We start from the raw sequence: 19,796 nt of genomic DNA, 5'->3' as shown, positions 1-19,796 counted from the left end.
TGCCATCTTTTTTTTCACATGGGGTCTAATATAGTTAACACTATATGCAAGTGAACATTAAAATCTGAGTACAAAGATATGTGACCCAATAAGTAAGCATTATTTAATATTATCATATTGTGTTTGCATAATTATGTTTATTGAGTGCTTGGTGTACATTTTTTACATGCTGTTTTTGCCTGTTGCTCATGCAATTGTTAATTTTTTAATAAAAAGTATGCCCCAAATGAAGGTGCATTTGCTCTCTACAGGCATATCACGTGACGTGCATTATACTTCATGTAGGAAGTAGTGATTTTACTTATTTGAACTGTGTGATATAACGACAATAGTTCTTACAGTATAAAACTCTGGCATTATAATGTAGCAGTAATAGAGTTCTAGATGCTGATTATTGTTTATGGCCCTGTAATTTGCGTAGCTCTTTATCTGACAGTTGCACATATAATAATCTCCTGGTTACAGGTGTTGAGCGAATTTTAACTGTTTGGATAAAATATGCATATGTCTAATTTGCTGTAATGTCTGGATGCTAAACCTTAAAATTTGTGAGTGTATGTGTGTGCATCTATTTACCTATCTTTTGATTTTACGTCTCTGCATTTAAAATTACTGTTGAATGTTTCATGGATGTTTACGAGCTTCGCATTAGCAGCTGTACTGCCACACTGATTGCCTTCAGTAGTAAACATTTCATGTTTAACATTCTGTGTTCAGAGTGAATGAAGGGAAATGAATGAAAAAAGTGTTTTTTTTTTTTTTTTTTTTTAAATCCATTTGATGACCATGTAATCCCAGTAAGCACCAGATGAGATACTTTGTAAAGGTGACCTCTGACCTGGAAGCAGTATTGTGATTGCTTTGAGTTAACCCGCAAGTGAGGAGTAAAGGAATCAAAACTTGGGGCAATACGACAGTGTTTGCTCTTTTTAGCAATTCATTGCCGTAACTCTCTGTGCTGCAGTATTGTAAACTAGAGGAACGTATTATTTTATTTATTTATTTAATATTTGTTTACCAGGAAAGTCCAACTGAGTGGATGCCTATTTTCAGCTGAGGCCCAGGGAGACAATTAACTGTTACATTAGCTTATTACAGAGCAACAATGAACTTTTTCACATACAAGAAAAAATATACAATAATGGATAGCACATCATATATATATATATATATATATATATATATATATATATATATATATGACTTCATTGACAGTTCATTTGGTCGACAGGCATTTTAAATGGGGGGCTTCGCCCCCACACCTCCCAATGTGGGGGGCTGTGCCCCCCACACCCCCCCTAACTATATATATCAACTCCAGGGTTGCACAACAGTGGGGAAGGGGGCAAATCTGCCTGTCGACCAAATGAACTGTCGACCAAATGAGTGTCAATCAAATGAACTGTCGATGACGTCATATGGACCCATATATATATATATATATATATATATATATATATATATATATATTAGATGAAACACATTACATATATTAGATATTACTAGGGAGACTATATACACGAGACAAGTGGTCTTTACAATTATATGATTCATATCATTATGATTTTGCTTGATTGTTAAGTAATTGTTTATTATAATGCACTTAGTATACATATTTTACAATACAGGGTTAGGAGGGGGAAGTAAGAGACGGAGACATAAGTGTTTATTAGTAAAGCCTGGAGTATGGACAGGGAAGAAGCAAAAGGGAGAAAGAAAAGTTAGGGGACTGTATAGTGATTTGTTTAGGTAGCAACAAACCGGAATAGTTTTTGTACTTTTCAGGGGACTGTAGAGGTTTGTTTAACTTAATCTTCTGAAAGTGTTGTAGGTAGATATCCGTTGCCATTAACAAAAATTCAGGTTAAAAAATTCAAAGTTTTAGGCATACTTCACATAGGAAGTAGTTACTGGTTTAAAATGTTTGATAACTGTAATAAAGACAATTTATTTTTCAGAGTGAAACACCGTCATTTTAAGGTAATGCTAATAGGGTTCTAGATATTGGTTATTGTTAGAGATTTACATAAGTTGCATTAATATTGTGTGACAATTACATATACCGCAGAGAAAATATAAGTTACATAAGCTGCAGTAATGTTATGTGACAATTACACATACTGCAGAGAAAATATAAGTGTTCCAGTTACATGACTAGTAAATGCTTTGACTGGACTGTGCCACAATATTAGTTACTGGACTATGGCATTTCTGCAGCAACATTCTACTTGGCCACACATGATAACCACTGGTAGTACTGTTACTTGTTGCACCACCATTCTAAGGTCTGACATCATTCCCAATGTGGGGACACCAGAACTGGGCAGAGTACTGTATACAAGGATGGATGAGGATTCTGTGCAACGACAGCATTGTTCCTTAACCCTAGTAGAAACACTTTGAGTAACATAGTACTGCAGTAGCTGTTCTCCTAGCTGTATTGGTTAAAAACGGACACTCACTCACATCGTTAGTCCATGACAAAATAAGGATCCTGAAGTCTTTCTCTGCGGTTCCTAATGCCAAAGAATATACATTTATAAAACACTCGGTCTTAGTATTCAAGTAAAAAGATGATACTACATTTTGGAATGTCCAGAGTTACCTCCCAACTACTTGTCGATTGCAGATTATGAGCACATGTGCCAGGAATAATGAAATCTGGTGTGGGCCCGTCACAACCCCAGTCAGTTTGGCACTACCAACATATAAGCCAGACATGGTTTTGAGTCTTTTGTATGATGTTTGCAGTGACTGTGTTCAGGGGCAGTAAATGGAAAACATCTCCTCCTGGCAAGTGACAGGTGGCCGACAATTTCTGAGAGAAAACAAGCCAGTCTCTCTGAGGTCTAGTACCAATGACCTCAAACTCTGCAGGACTTTGTTATGGTGAACTGTGTCAGCAGCTTTTTTATGTCGAGAATAATCACCTTGTCTTGGCGCAGGGTATTGTGAGGTCGAGCAAACATTGCAGTTAAATCAAATTGAATATTTTGGCCCTGAAAGGGATTTTCTTGATAAACAGTCTCTTTGGATAAGGTCCAGTAGGAAATGGCCCACCCTCATGATACGAAAAAATCAAACTAAGACTGAAATTACAAACATTGTAATAACAGAACTGAAATTGTGAAATGCAGTTACAGTATCACATAGTATACTCCATAGTCCAAGCCACAATGGTCTTGGCATTAAAATATTTGTAGTTGGGACAGGGGGACACTGGCACTCATAATGGGGATCAAGGGGGACTTTACACCTACAGAAAAATAGTTAAAGGGCAGCAGTAAGTTTTGGATTTCACTGTTTGCTCCTTAAATTGTTTATTTTGTTGAACTGCCAGGACCCCCACGAATGGTTCTCCCTTTTCTGATACAGGGATGACCTTAGTTATGACAAAAAGATGTCCGTACATTCACTGCTGCAGTACTCTTAACAAATGGGGATTCCCTGCCATGTCAGTCTGTTTGCCTATGTCTATTTTTCGCCAGCTGCATGCATTTTTGTGCTACGATTAACACCTACACCTGTTTGCTGAATCCTAGCAAGCTGCAGATAAGTGCCCCATTAGAGTTTTTGTTTTTTCTTGCCTTTTTTGTGCTGTTTGGGGTTAATGTCATCCAGGAAGGGTAAATGCCAATGTGGGAGACAGATTCCCCATTAAGACTGCCACGATAAGTGTCTTTTTTGCCTTGGAGCCTCTCACAAACACACGTTTTGTTCGATTTGTCAGGTGTTCATCTCAAAGGTAAAAGGTAGATCATGTCTCCTAAACCTGATTGACTTCTTTGAAGCAGTCACTGGAGCCATGGACGAGGGTAATATGCTGCACACAACCTATCTTGATCTTGTCAAGGCTTTCGACACCATCCCCCACTCTGGAATTATAAATAAACTCACTACACTGGGCATAAATCCCTATGTCACAAGATGGGTGGCCAACTAGCTCACTGACAGAGCTCACACAGTGAAAGTAGCCGACTCCAAATCCGACTTCGGACCAGTGACAAGTGGAGTACCACAGTGTTCAGTCTTGGGTCCTCTCCTGTTTGGTATTTACTTCTCAGAAGTCCAGGCTATTACAGCAGGTCTTTGGCTAACGAAGTTCACAGACGACTGCAAACTAGGTGCCATAATAGAATCGCCTAAGGATGTGGACATTCTACAAAGAGGCCTCACTGAGACTGATGCTTGGTGTCAAAGTCATGGCCAAAAGCTCAATGCCAAGAAGTGCATTGTCATCCCCTTTGGGAAAAATACCATACCCATGAACTACCACATAGGCGGTAGCCTACTAAACACCAAAAGTGTGATGAGACCTTGGGACACAGGTGGACAGTAGTCTCTCTTTTGATAATCACATCCCCACAGTAGTCAGGAAATCATTCTACGTGGCACACCTCATCACAAAGGGGTTCTCCTCCAGAAAAAAAGAGGCCATTGTTCCTCTCTACTCATCCCTCATCAGACCCATTACAGAGTACAACTCCCTGTTTGGCATGTACCTCACAAGACACCTACAACAACTAGAAAGGCCACAGAAATACCTCACTAAGAGGATTACTGGCCTCAAACAGATGCCCTACGTAGACCGTCTCAAAAAACTCCAGCTTTACTTCGTTGCATATCGCCTACTCCGAGGCGACAAAGCCATGTCAAACCCAGATCTGTTGGACATGCTACACTTAAAAAAATCCCAGTCTCTCTGAGCCACACGCTCCAGGGACCTAAACCTTGTCACCACAATAAACAGAACATGCTGGAGGGATAGATTCCTGTCCCAGAGCCTTCCCATGCTCTGGAACAACCTACCCATTCTTGTCAAACAAAGCTCCTCATGGGCCCTCTTTAAGAAAAATCTTGACAATTGGATGGGAAATAGGAAATTCAGACCGGGGATCACTTCTGTGGCTCTGCTCAACAGGGGCACAGGAAAATAAATTCTTGGGTGGCGAAAGCCAGGGAACTTATTTGGCTAGGCTTATGTAGGCCCTCAGGCCGATAGCCTAGTACGTACCTATGAACCTATAAATCTAAAAACCCTTCCCAGTCGGCTTTCTTTCCTTACCTTGTACCTTGAGAACCGACGTCTTAAGCTTCTCGGTTAAGATACAATGGAAGGAATCTCTTGTCCTAAGGGTCAGCTATTAGGGAAGAAAAAGGTGAAAAATTATGACCAGAATCTTCTGCTGTCCAGCCTCTGCCTGGTGTTTCTCTCAAGGTCGTTAAGAACACAGAGGCTCGCTCGGCTGTGTTGTTGTATTTCTTTGCCACGACTGGGTTGGAGGCCGGTGAAGGTCTGGCAGGCAGCATGTCCAAACAGGCTTTGCAGGCTTCCATTTTGGGCATTCAGAGGGAACCACAGTTCATTTTTTTCTGAGGGGCCTTGGAAAGTTCCTCAAGTTTTAGTTTTATTTTATTTTATTTTATTTTATTTTACATTTGTTGACCGGGCTAGTCCAGCTGGATATATGTCCATTTTCAGTAGAGGCCCGGGGAGAAAAGCTCTATCTTGGGGAAGAAGTTCCTACTATAATTCTCAACTGCCATCTTGGGTCTGAGCCATCTCAGTTTTATAGAGGGATACATTCCCTTAAATAGGAAACAAAAAACTAAACATGTTTGTTCTGCTCCTAGGGATCCACAAAGTGAGTGGCAGGCCTTTACTCAGGGGCTGTTTACTGCTTTAATGTCGTTAATGCTTCCTCAGTGGGTTTTGGTTTCTGCTTCTCCTTGGTCCTCTATTCCCCTCAAAAGGCCTAGAAAACAGGATTTTTCTGAGGAAGAGCCAGATTCTGATGACAAATCACTAACTTATTATACTCAAATTCCTTCTCCTTTGGACTTTGGGACAGAGGAGGAGGAATCTGTTAATCCTGATGTTCCTTTTGAGGACATTACAATTAGGGCTACAGTATCTAGGGTGATAGAACTTTTTCAGTGAGACTGTGTCCAGATCTCCGATAGCCATAGGAGGTACTATGAGTTGCTGCAGTTGGACTCCCCTAACACTGCGGCTATTCCTGCTGGTTTGGCTGCTTTGCAGGATGCTTTTTCCGATGTCTCTCGTGTGCCTGATTCCCTGTCCCCTGCTCCCAAGAAGCCTGATAGGTTTTATAGGGTACCTGAGGATTGTTATTTTTTGTATAAACATCTGGCTGCTGACCCCTCTCTGGTGTTCATAGCCTCTAATAAGCCATCTCAGTTGCTTTCTTCGCCCAAGTTATTGCCTTTTGATAAGGACAGCAGAACCATGGAAAGGTTGAGTAAGGTTTACACTTCTGCTACCCTAGGTTTTAGGGTTATTAATTATCACACCCATATGTCTAGGTATGTGTTGGCTCTTCTTTCTCAGGCCTGTCAACTTCTTTCTTTTTTTCCAGACTCTGAGGATAAAACTCCTGTTCTTTCCTTGCTAGGGCCTTCCTCTCAAGTCATTCATCATTCTATTAAATGCAGTTATGATGCAGCAGATGCCTCTTCTAGGGCTGCTGCTTTTGGTTCAGTACTAAGGATGTATTCTTGGCTTAGGCTTCAGCCTTTAGGATAAGGGTAAAACCTTACAGGAGCTTAAACGTGTTTGTTTATACTGTGCCAAAATTTCAGAGAAACTACCCAACTAAGTCAGCCTTTGTTGGTAGGCAATCTCGTCCTTCGACTAAAGGTAAAAAGAGTGGCAAACAGACTCCTTCTGCTAAAGCTACTCAGTTTTCAGGAATTCTGAAGCTTTCCTTTCCTGACAAACCGGGTGTTGTATGACTATCTGCCTCTTCCCAGCCACATTCCTCTTTCTCTTCACTTTTCTGTTTCTCTTCCTGTTTGGTTTCAGATCACTCAGGATTCTTGGATTCTATCTATCATTCATCAGGAGTGCTTCATGGTGTGGTAATCCCATCCTCCTTTTATGGGCATTCTTCAGCCTCCTCTGGAAAAACTTCCCTTTTTCTCAGAGTTTCTTCAAGATCTCTTGATTCAGGGTACTATTCAATGGGTGCCTGTGTCCCACAGGGGGAAAGGGTTCTACTCCAGACTGTTTCTAGTGCCCAGAAAAGAGGGCACTTGGAGACCTATTCTAGACCTCTCTCATCTAAACACTTTTCTGAAGGTGCCTTCCTTTCGGATGTTGTCCCTTCAGACTCTGCTTCCTCTCCTGCTCCCTCAGGCCTGTATGGTATCTCTGGATCTCAAGGATGCTTATCTCCATATTCTGATCCATCCTCTATTCAGGGAGCTTTTACAGTTCTCTGTTGCTTCCTGGCATTTTCAGTTCTCTGCTTTCCCCTTTGGCCTTTCTACTGCACCAAAGGTATTCACCAGATGCCTTGCTCCTGTGATTACTTTTTGCTGATTCAGGTGTCCTCTCCAGTGATCCTTTTGTAAAATCTTCATTTTGCCATTTCCCTTCCTCAGATCCTGGGGTTCACAATAAATTTCAAAAAGTCTTCTGTGACTCTTTCTCAGGATCATGTTTTTTTCTGGGTTGCAGGATTCAGATGGTGACAATGCTTGCATCCCTGGCTCCTTCAAAGGCCTTCACACTCATTTACTTCTTTCACATTCTTCTTCCTCTGGCTTCTGTTACAACCAGGGCGTTTCTGAGAGCTCTGAGTTTCATGTCATCCACCATTCCAATGCCCCCTCTGGCCAAACTTCATATGAAAAAGTTTCAGTGGTTTCAGAAGTAGGTATGGCTTCAACATGGACATCCTCTAGACTTTGTAGTTCCTCTTCTTCCTTGTCTCAAACAGGAACTTCACTGCTGGATTCAGCAGTTGTCTCTGAATCCAGGGGTCCTGTTTTATCCCCCTCTTCCCTCTCAGGAATTGTTCAAAGATGCTTCAGACATGGGATGGGGGGTGACATATGGCTCCCTAAAGGTACAGGGGGTGTGGTCACTTCATCAGTAGAAGGAACATATCAATGTCAAAGAGGTTAGAGCTCTTCTGCTGGCTCTTCAGGCCTTTCATCCTCTTTTCTCCAGAGCCTCTCAAGCTGTTCACAGGCAATACCACAGTGCTGTGGTATATCAACAAACAGGGAGGAATGAGATCTTATCTTCTTTGCTGTTTGGCATATCTGGTATGGGATCTCGCTGCCAAGTATCAAGTGGCTCTTCAGGCAGTTTATATCCCTTCCTGTTAGAACATTGTGGCAGACACTCTGAACAGGCCCTCAGGCAGTTTATATCCCTTCCTGTTAGAACATTGTGGCAGACACTCTGAACAGGCCCTTAACTCAATTCCATGAATGGATGCTTCACAGGGATGTGTTTCTGGACATTATCCACCAGTGAGGTACCCCAAAAGTGGATCTTTTGCCTCCCCTCTGAACAGACAACTTCCTGTGTTTTGTGTTGGAGTCCTCCCAGGTCCTCTGGTGTGGAAGGTGGACGCCCTCTCATTTTCTTAGAAGGGGATGTTTCTTTGTGCATTCCCTCCCTTTCCTCTTATTCCAAAAGTCCTGTTCAAAATTCAACAGGATGCTCCCAAAATCTTGTTGGTGACTCCCTTTTGGCCGTGACAGCACTGGTTCCTTCTTCTTCTGCATTTAGCCACGGGCAGTCATTACAAATTACTTCACATGGTGGATCTACTCACACAAGACAAGGGATCTCTCATGCATCTCCACCTGTCCACACTTCAGCTGACACTGTGGGTAATAGGATTCTGATTTCTCATAGACACCTTTTTCTGAGGATATGTTGGAAGTTCTGCAGGAGGCCAGGAAACCTACTACTTGGATATCCAACTTGTCCAAATGGAAGAGGTTTTGTATTTAGGGTCTTTCTCGTAACCTGAATGCACTTTCTGTGGATGTTCCTTTGGTTCTCTCTTATTTGTGCGAGTTGCTCAGTGCTGGTTTGGCCTGTTCTTCTGTTAAGGCGCACGTATCCGCTGTCTCTCCTTGTCTTGTCTTCTTCTCCTCCTTTAGCCTCTAAATTCGAGGTGAAACAATTTCTTAAAGGCATTGTTAATATTACACCTCCCAAGAAGCCTGTTCCTCCTCCCTGGGATATTCATTTTGTTTTGGAGAAGTTGACTCAGGCTCCTTTTGAGCCTGCTGATTCAGCTTCTTTGCAGCATTGTCCTTGGAAGTCTGTTCTCTCTTGTTAGCTCTTAATTCTGCCAGACGGGTGTAGGAGTTGCAAACTCTTATGGCTTGGCCTCCTTTTTCGATCTTTCATGAGGACAGGTTGTCCTTGCACACTAATCATTTTTTGTACCTAAGGTGGTTAATGAGTTGTCTCTTAATCAGGCTGCCCACTGTTTTCCCTTCTCTGCAGTCTAACAGTGAGAGGGTGCTGCATACTTTGTCCGTACATAGGTGACTCCGTTTTTATTTAAATTATTTTATTATTTAACTTCCCTCTGCTATGATCCTTGCAGATATATTTTACACTGATGTGTGTTGGTATGTACGCCTGTTATTAAGTCTATTTACCCTGATTGTGATTCTACTGCTTGTTATTGTTTGTGTATTAATATTTTAAATTATTAATTGTAATTATTGTGGTGCTTTTCTCCCCAGGCCGCCACTGAAAATGGGTTCATTCTAGGCTCAGTGGACTTTCCCTGTTAACAAATGCAATAAATAAATAAACAAATTTGGATAAGACTAAGGCTATTAGAAAATCTGATCAGTCCTTTGTTTCTTTTCATCCTGGATCTTTTGGACTTGCTGTATCCAAGTGAACTATTTCTTCTTGGATTTCTAAGGCTATTTCGTTTTATTCACTTTTCATGGCAAGAGCCTTCCTTCTTCAGTTAAGGCTCATTGTACTAGAGCTGTGGCTGATTCTGGTGCTTTTTTCAAGGTCATAGATGTTAATTCTAATTTTGAAGCAGCTACCTGGACATCTGTGCATACCTTTACCAAGTACTACAAGTTGGATAGTATCCCTAGAGCTGGGGCTGGTTTTGCTAGTGCCATTCTTCATGGCTTTTTAGGGGGGGGGGGTCTTCTGCTCCTTCCTCCTCCCAGGTTTCCTCTTGAGCTTTGGCAGTCTACCATTTGTGAAGAATATTGCAGCAGTGAATGTAAGGACATAGTACATTTGTGTAAAATCTTACCATAATGGTAGATATCCTTGCCTTCACTGCTGCAGTATTCACTCCCTCCCTCCATCCACCTAGTCTTTTGCCTTACTCGATGTACAGGTTACCTGTTTTTGTTCCTTGGACTGGTGTTCCTACTGGTGAAATCAGTTCTGTAGATGGTATGCCTGAACATCACCTTTATGTCCTACACTATGCAGGTAGCATTTGGGTGACGTTCGGCATACCTTAAAGCAACGTTAGACTTTGATAGACTGGCCAGATGTCAGGCTTCCATAGCAGAGAATCTCCATCTGTTATGAGTACTGCAGCAGTGAATGTAAGGACATAGTACATTTGTGTAAAATCTTACCATAATGGTAGATGTCCTTGCCTTCACTGCTGCAGTGTTCACTGCCTCCCTCTATCCCCCTAGTCGTTTGCCTTCCTCGATGTACAGGTTACCTTTTTTTGTTCCTTGGACTGGTGTACTCGATGTACTGCAGTGAAGGCAACAACATCAGCCGTTCTGGTACCAGTTTACACAACTGTACTTTCTGGCCAGTGGCTCTAGACATATAGGTGCTGAACTGAACTGATGTGGCTGTGGAGGTGAGACAGAAGCTGTGCTCCCAAAGAAAGGTGTTGGCTTATGGGTCAGTCTTTGTCATCATGTCCATCTGTGAGAATAAGTTGTAGTTACTGACTATAATAATAAGGCTGCATCCACAACAAATGGCAATAAGATTCCTCCAGAGGGTCATGAGACTTATTCTCCATGACTGGGTAAAAATCTAGGTGACATGGGTGTTGGTTCTGACCATTTTTATAACCCCTTCCCTAGACAGTTTTTACTGGTATTGAACCAGGCATGGCCATCTAGACAGAGGCTCTGGGGATGATGCGGGTTTTGCTATTGGGAACACTTGGGGATTTCCCAAGAGGAGTTGGAATCTCTAGGTGATGAAAAGGAAGTTTGTTCTTTCCTGTGTAGTGTGCATCCACTGTAACATTCACCATGCCAAGGAGACAGAGTGCAAAGTAAATTTGAGAACATTCACCACAACAAGGAGCCCAAAGGCAAAGTAAAGGCAGGCGCATTCCCCACGACAGGGAACCAGAACATTCACAGGCTTTCTGGAGCCAGTCTGTATTGGTGGACATCCTGTTAGAAATTTCCAGCAGGTTAACTAAACAGCAGTTTGGCATGGTAATGTTACACAACAGTGATGTAGGTCTCATGTGACTACTGAGCCTAAATTCTGTTCTTAAAAATGGCTGCAGCTTCATCCTGATGCAGGGTTTTAACAAATGTAGTTCTTCCTTGTGTCCTGTATTGCACCTAAAGGGTAGTTGACTTGTGCTGTTCTGGGGTCTGGTTGTATAGTAACTGAACTAAATGAGTTTTTAAAAAAGTGTAGCTGGTGAAATTTTGTTTCAGTCTTGCTAGCTCCTTTAGGGCTTTCTGGCACATGGTGTCTTGTGGCTGCCGGATGTTTTGAATTTAGTATTGATGAACATAGAAACAAGTTCTTGCAAAGAGAATAATTTAATTATTTGCCTATCGAGTTATCGAGTGGTGCAGAGGTTGCAATCCTGAATGACAGAGGCTGCAATCCTGAATGACGTACCAGTGAGTGGGGTTCAGTCATGACTCCTGGAAGTTGGAAGGCTGGTTGAGGAGAATGATGTAGCACCTTAAGTGACCCTCCTTTCCAGGAAAAGGGTCTGGGTAGTATTCATGCTTCGATGAACTCACGTGGCTACTGGTGGTAGCTATAGAGAGCATGTGCATAGTTAGCGAGTGACAGTGAGTATGACGGGGTGACACCATACCATCTGCACTCACTGAGAGAAAATGAAAAATGGGAAAATGCCATATCCAGAGCGGTGAGTAGGTTTTGGTGGGGCATCATTCCTGGTCCCAGGTTTAGGAGTTTATTTTTCCCAGCCTTGCATACGACATACATACCAGTAGCCAAAACATGCCAAATTCCACAGAAGTAGAAAGGTCCACCCTTGCAGGACAGTTTCAGATATTATTTCATGGTAATATATCCTATAAGGGGTGAGCTGATGAAGCATTGGGGGGACCTGGATGATACTAATCATGATTTCTGGGGTTTGCTGTGTAGTGGGGGATGGGTCAGCTGAAGCAGTAAAAAAGTTAAAAAATCTATTTTTTATACTTGTGTATAAAACCAGGAAGTTGGCCTTCCTGTTTTGAGGTAGTGGAGTTTTATTTATTTAACATTTGTTTACCAGGAAAGTCCGACTTGGAACGAACAGGAGAGGCCTTAGATCAACTGGTGCCCTAGGCAAAAGGTCTCTATGGCGCCCCCCCACCACACCATCCGGCTCCCCCATCATGGTCTACCTACACCAAATAAATACTGGAAAAGTACCCCTATTAGAGCTGCGCCCTAGGCAGCCGCCTAGTTGGCCTATGCCTAAGGCCAGCTATGGGAACGAAGCCAATTTTCAGTGGAGGCCTGGAGAGAAATGCTCCAGATGCATGTCTTTGTAACCTGGAAGAAAACCAGAGTACCCGGAGAAAACCTACATGAACAAAGGAAGGACATGCAGACTCCACAAAGAAGGCACTCCAGTCGAGAATCAAACTGGAGAACCTGTTGCTGTGAGGCGACAACACTACCACTGCACCACTGTGCCGTCCAATTGGATCCAATCCATTATTGTATCGTGGAATGAGTCCTTACTAGATATTTATTTTATTTCATTGTTTGATTGTTTATTTTAATATTATAAAATGCATTGCTATATCCTAAGCTGGCGTATTTGGTTCACTGGGGACAGCATACCAGTTAGTTTATAGATATGTAAGTTGTTGCATCGTGGCTTCCATCGGTAAGGTCAGGAAGGTTGATTTGTTTAGGAATGAGTTTTATTCTGCTCTTGGGTTAAAATGATCAAACATTATCTGCATTAAATACAGACGGTATAATCCTGGTTGTTAAGGAGAAAGATCTCTGGTTTGTTAGAGTGTTATTTAAGATACTGCCATTTCTAGCTGTTTTTTGTACAGAGCAGTTTACCCACCCATTGTTTAGGCAGTTAAAATCCCCCATAAGAATTGTGTTTTCATTTATCTTGTGTATTCTAGCACAGTATTCTGATCTTCTGATCAGGAGGAAAAATAAACTGCTGCTGTAAACGGTTCAATATGCATAGACTGGAAATGATAGTGATTTCATATCGATCTCTGTCAGCTTCAGCTACAATTACTTAAGTCCCAAGTGCTGAAGACCACTGTCTCAAAGCCAGAGGTCTGAGCGTCTTATAGGTCATGTAGGCTGCCTCTCTCCCTCCAGCTCAAATGTGATTTTAGGCAAGTAGCTGGGGAGGGGGGAGGAGGGACTGGGATGTAGATTAATGCAGCAAACAGGGGATTTAGGTTTAGGAAGCAGGAAGGAAGTTTTAGGGTTATGGAGTGCGAAGGCAGCCTTTGGTTTAGGCAACAGGAGGGGAGTTCTGGTGTCAGGGAGTGAATGGGGAATTTAGGTTTAGGGACTGGGAATGAAAATTTAGGGTAAGGGAAGGCAAACATGGGTGGGTGTTTTGGGGCTATACAGTTTTATGGTGTCGGACGTTGGGAGGGCTAAGTAATTAAGAGGGGTCGGGCTAGTGTAAGTTAGAGCACATGCTTTTTCAGGCAACTGGCAGGCAGCAAATGTGTCATGTGCCACTAGCATGAGTGAGGACTTGTACTACACCTCTCACTCTCAGTACCCTGGTAACTTTTGTTTTAAAGTTATTTGGCTTCTCTCTCTTTTGACAAACTGATTACATATAATGCATCTGTTGTATACAAATGAGTCATCTGTACTTGTTTTGTGCTGATACATTACAAAGTGATCTACTTTACTTGTATATTGTCTGACTGATTATGGTGAACGTTGCTTCTGTAACGACAGACACTTACACGAGTTCTTCCTGTACTATTCACATTTGTTAAACGGTTTCTTTTCTGGGTTAACTTCTGATTTCAGTTCATTTGAAGGGGAAGTTGAATTCTATAAACAAAACATTTTTTGTTGTTAACAATTCGGCAGTGGTCTTATGAGCAGTTTGCAGAATCCCCTCACTGATATTTCATGTCTCTGTCACAGAAATACCTATTGCTTCAGTGTTTCTGAATAATAATGTTGGAAGTAGTTGTATGTATGTTTCTGGTGATGAACTATTTCTGGTAGAATGTGGGATAATTTGAAAAACTATAATTTACAATATTAAATGAATAGGATGTTTTTATTACTTCATTGTTTAGTTGTAAAAGAAATGTTGTTGAGGTAAACGGTAGAAAGGAAAACAGGAAAGACGAACATATTTTAAATCTTAGGGAACCATGGTCATCTATTCCACAAGAAACTTTTGAAAAGTAAACTTTTACTTTATTTTTTTTTTGTTTGAATTTTACTTTTTGTGGGTGCAAAGAACCTCTTATCTTGAGCCAGTTGCTCCAAGTCTTGGGGTGCTCTGGTATTCAGAAATGCAGGTTAATGAAACGTAATTTGTTTTACATGGAAACTTTTGTTTCTGCTGTTGCACTGATTCCTGTGTCCTCCTGTAACATGTCTGACGCTTTCAAAGTGCACAAGAAACTTTGCTGCATGCTGGACCAGCAATTCTCACACATTTTAAGAGCACAGAATGTGGACAAATTACTGGCAACAAAATTTCAGTTTTACACACTTAGAGCCAGAATTCAGATGCAGAAAGCATGGGATTTGTTTGCTACTTTCGTACACTGTCTGGCTGTTGATTTAGTGTAACCTGCCTTGTATGAAGGACTGGCACACGTACTGTTCCTGTTCAGCAGCAGTACCACAAGTAAAGTGCACTAGACAGAGATCCTCCTTCTGCATAGTGCACTTCACAGAAGAAAAAGTGAATGATTTCTGGTGCTAATGATGTGTGCAAGGAGGGAGTGGAAGAAAAAGAATTAAAGGATTTGGGAAATAAATGGTTGTGTGGCTGCATAATCCTGATCGTATCAACATAAAGTGGTGCTAAGCAAGCTGCCAAAAGACCTTGCTATTGGCTAATTTGTATGAGTCTGAATTACTCTATGGTTACCATAAGTACTAATAAGCAATTTGCTATGGTAATCATCACGGGGCCCATGCATCAAATTGGCACAGACACCCCCTTTTTCACTCCCCATCTCTTAATGCCCCTGCTGCAACCACCCAGCTAGGATGCACACACACACACACACACACACACACACACACACACACACACACACACACACACACACACACACAAACACATATGTATGTGTAGTATATAATATATGTGTGTATAAAATAAGGTGTTGATTTTGTCATGTGTTTAGTAGACAGAATTTGACGGGACAGATGGCTGACAACTGTAGCCAAAACTAGCAGATCGGATGATTCTTGGGGTTGGGGATTTGCTGTTTCCCTGAGAATTGTGCAATCCTGGATGTAGAATATACAGTGTAATTAGCAGGGGGGTGTTGGGGGTGCAGCATCAAAAAATGATTCATTTTAATTTTATTTTAACATTTTTTACATGCACCGAGATTGATCCTTGACACGTACTTAGTTACGTGTTAACACGCTTAATATCGATCATTTGGTGTCCACATTATTCACAGCCATATTAGTGCCATTTGCACCCCACTGCATACATGCACACATCACTGCCCCACACATACATGCTCATCCCCAACACTATTTCTCAGCTGAACTCCCCAGCACTTACCTGTAATGTAGTATCACTTAGTGAAAGTCTTATGACCATGTTAATTCGTGTGTCTGGAGGTGCTAATTTGTGCAATCAAGTGATTATGTAAATAACTGTGGTGCTTAAATTACTTACCACAGGCTTATCTGAAAAAGATGACATGATTAATTATGACACACTCCTCCTCTGAATGTCTTACTAACATTGTGGTATGCTGTGGACACAGCCCACCATGGTGATTCCACAGACTGTGCAGAATCGATGTAGTAGAGCTGTCTATAAATCAGAAAAAGTGATGTCCAGAGGAAAAATGGCAGTATTAAGACTTGCCACTGGCATTAGCCCTTTATGAATCCTAGGGATAATCTTTCTTGCTCATAGATTTCCAAAAAGTTGGACGTAGTCCATGAGACCACTGAGGTGCATAGCCCAAGTTTCAGTTACACCTCAGCACCATCTGTTTACGTGACCTGCTCAGAGTAACACAGTAAGCAAATGCAGGAAGAAGGAATCAAACACTGGACTATAAATAGCATCGTATCTGCATCACATAGCCTTACTCCTCTGTACTAACTGCCAGATCAAAAACAAACACTGGACTATAAATAGCATCGTATCTGCATCACATAGCTTTAATCCTCTGTACTAACTGCCAGATCAAAAATAAAAAAATATTTAAGAAAGTAAGACCTACTACCCCAGCACCAACGGATCTTCCTACAAAACACCTTCGCATGGCAGCTGACACAACTGCCTATTCTGTGGTGATACTTATTTAGAGATCTTTGTGTGAAAATTCGTTTTTTCCGCTTTGGAAAATATACTTGCATAATCCCCTTACATAAAGGAAGTACTCAGCACAACTGTTCAGGTACTGAGCCATTGCAGTCTTATGACCTCTGTATAAAATCCTGGAGAAATGTGTGTGTGTGTGTGTGTGTGTGTGTGTGTGTGTGTGTGTGTATATATATATATATATATATATATATTTTTTTTTTATTTATCATTTGTTGACCGGGAAAGTCCGACTAGGTTCCACAGATCCTGTTTTCAGCGGAGGCCCGGGGAGAAACACTCCAGAATATATATATATATATATATATATATATATATATATATATATATATATATATATATATAATATATGAAGAAATGCTAGGACATCTAATGTGTAACACCCTGTTCTTTGCAACTCCACATGGCTTGCATCCAGGAAGTAGCACAGAAGCTGCCTTCCTAACCTTCGTGGATACAGTCACCAAGCAGACAGACCAGTTAGTTTCTTGCCGTGTGAAATGTCAGGATCTGCTTTAGACAGTACAGTAATGCTGATACTGGAAAGGCCAAAAGAACATACTTTCATATACTAAGTTCAAGATAGCCATTTCTCAGAATATTCCTTTTTATCCAATGTATGGTGATCTCGGAGTTAATACTAAGTTTGGAGGGGAGGATGTGGGGGCCCCCCCCCCAAAAAAAAAAGTAGAGCGATGTTCGATATTCACTGTTCTGCAGTTTTGTTTTTTTACGTCTTGGCACTTGGCATTACAAATGCTGACATTTTATTAGCGAGCCCAAATAGTTACCTGTTTCTTCCTTAACCTGTCCTAAGCATTTGATATGGTATCACATCTAATATTGTTAGCAGAAGTGGTTAATCTTAATAGACATTAATAATATACTATCCTACTGTAAACCCCACGCAATATACTGAAAACATACCTGCCCCTAAAAGCAACCAGTCTTCCCTGTCCTACTGCCTTTACTTCTCAATATATTTATTAATGACACATATAAATGCTTTTATTGTACAAGGTACAGATAACTCTGCCCTCACCTGTTCAAAAAAAAATCACTACACAATCTGAAAAGAAGTAACACATGGGTGAGCAGTGGACAAATGATTCAAACATATTGCTAAACTGTACAAAACATTGAACTGCTCATCTTTACCCCTGAATCCTGTCATCTCATATTTTAATAACCTAGATTTTCAAATTAAATCTTCTAAAAAAAAGTCTAGAACAGCTAGTATCAGAACTTAAATTATAATGTGAACCAATAGATAGTACACAAAAAAATTAATGCATGTATACAGTATGTAATATCAAAAGCCAATAAAAATGTGGCATATTATTCAAATTGGAATAATTTCCAACCAAGAAAACTAAACTTAGTACAACCAATACACCCTTACTCACATGTCTTCTTTGTGTATCTTAAGTAGTGGGAAACACAAAGAGAATAAAATAAAAGTGCTATCAGCGGAACACGAAGTGAGAGCTCAGTTTCACTTCCAAAGACAGGAATAGAAGAAAAGGATGGTGGGACAGGAAGGAAGGACAGAAGTCAGTTGGAATGGAGTTCAGCATTGCTAAAGACCTAGAGAGGAAAGAGTTGGTTGCACTAATAGAGAAAATGGATTATTCTCAGCAGTGTCGGAGGCCTAAGGAGGAAAGGACTGGTGTAGTAATAGTAAAGAGAAGGTTGGGGCTTGGAAGGAACGGAGGCAGCCATAGTGGAAATTCAAGGTGGTGTGGTTGGCGTAACATAAACATTGGTGAGTTATTTGAGGGGGTAGGGCATGATGGTTCCAGGTTACATGATTTTCAGTAGGGACATGATGGGCAAAGATGGAGGAGGTGAAGTAGGTAACCTGTTTTAATCCCAAGACTTTTTACTGTGTATCCCAGAACAGCAAGACTGAATGAGTGAAAATGTGGCCATGTATGTACTGAGTCCAACACAGCTGTGTAATGAAGTATTCCTTTTTCTCCAAGGTATGGCAGTCTTGGATTTACTCTATATAATTAGTAGGGATATGTGGGGTTAAGCATCCTACAAAATGGCGGAGGGGTAAAAGATGGTTTGCCTCCCCCTGTTAAAATAACTTTAATTCTGTACTGTCATAGTTTTTGTTTTGTTTTTCAAACTTCCTCAGCTCTAAATTTGCGAGCCTCAGAATTTCAGTAGGGAGCTGGTGAAGGATACATGAGAAAATTATTGAAGGAGGGGCTGGCAGAAGATTGAGAGGTGGGTCAAGGAGTAAGTGTGCTGGAACAGTCAGTCAGCAGGATAAGGGGAGGAGCCAACTAAAGATAAGGAAGTGGCCATGTGATAATTGGGTGGAGTTAGAGAGAGAACTGTACAAACCACGTGATGCAGCTATGATGGACAATGAGCAAGCCAGTCTACAACACACCACAGTGATGGCCAGGAAAAAGAAAAAGTGTGCAAACAGAAGGGGTATTCTGAATGTGGCACTCAACCTAGTAGGGCTTGAGCAAAATTCTAAAGCTAAAAATAGAAAATGGAAAATCCTTGATTTTTTTTTTTTCTTTAGAGCTGAGGTAGGTAATATCCTTTCTAAAAGTAACCACATAACGATATGGCCCACACTGAGAAGCCACTAAAATGTGTCTCTGGGCATGTATGTATGAAAGCAGACTACAAAAGCATGCTGGGAACATTAATGGGAATCTAGGAAGATGGAATTATAGTTGACCTCAAAAGGGACGGTCAGGGAACAATGGGAGAAAAAAAGAGATTTGCCATGGTAAACAGGGGAAGTAAACTGTTTTAGTACATTAAGGAGGCAGGGACAGCATTAAGAAAAAGAAAGAGATGTATATAAAATGACGGAACAAGGGGTGGAACTACTGAAAGTTTAGCAGCCAACATTAAGATGGAGAAGCAGGCCTTTTGGAACAAGGGGTGGAACTATTGAAAGTTTAGCAGCCAACATTAAGATGGAGAAGCAGGCCTTTCGGAACAAGGGGTGGAACTATTGAAAGTTTAGCAGCCAACATTAAGATGGAGAAGCAGGCCTTTCGGAACAAGGGGTGGAACTATTGAAAGTTTAGCAGCCAACATTAAGATGGAGAAGCAGGCCTTTCAGAACAAGGGGTTGAACTACTGAAAGTTTAGCAGCCAACATTAAGGTGGAGAAGCAGGCCTTTTCAGACAAGCAGAAGAAATGAAGCAGAGAGGAAGGCAGGGAAACTCGCTTTGTCAAAAACAAAAAGAGGCTGA

At 41.2% G+C, this 19,796-nt stretch overlaps 1 protein-coding gene across 1 annotated transcript in view; it reads left to right on the top strand.

The window, feature by feature from the left end:
- LOC122815115 (zinc finger protein 2 homolog) overlaps nucleotides 1-19,796 on the top strand; it is a 100,306-nt gene that overhangs the window by 576 nt on the left and 79,934 nt on the right. The gene's annotated exons all lie outside the window — the stretch shown is intronic.

The sequence above is a fragment of the Protopterus annectens genome, chromosome 11.part0 (assembly GCF_019279795.1).
Source record: "Protopterus annectens isolate FY-2018-M chromosome 11.part0, PAN1.0, whole genome shotgun sequence".
Taxonomy (NCBI): domain Eukaryota; kingdom Metazoa; phylum Chordata; order Ceratodontiformes; family Protopteridae; genus Protopterus; species Protopterus annectens.
This window is presented reverse-complemented; position numbering and strand designations above follow the sequence as displayed.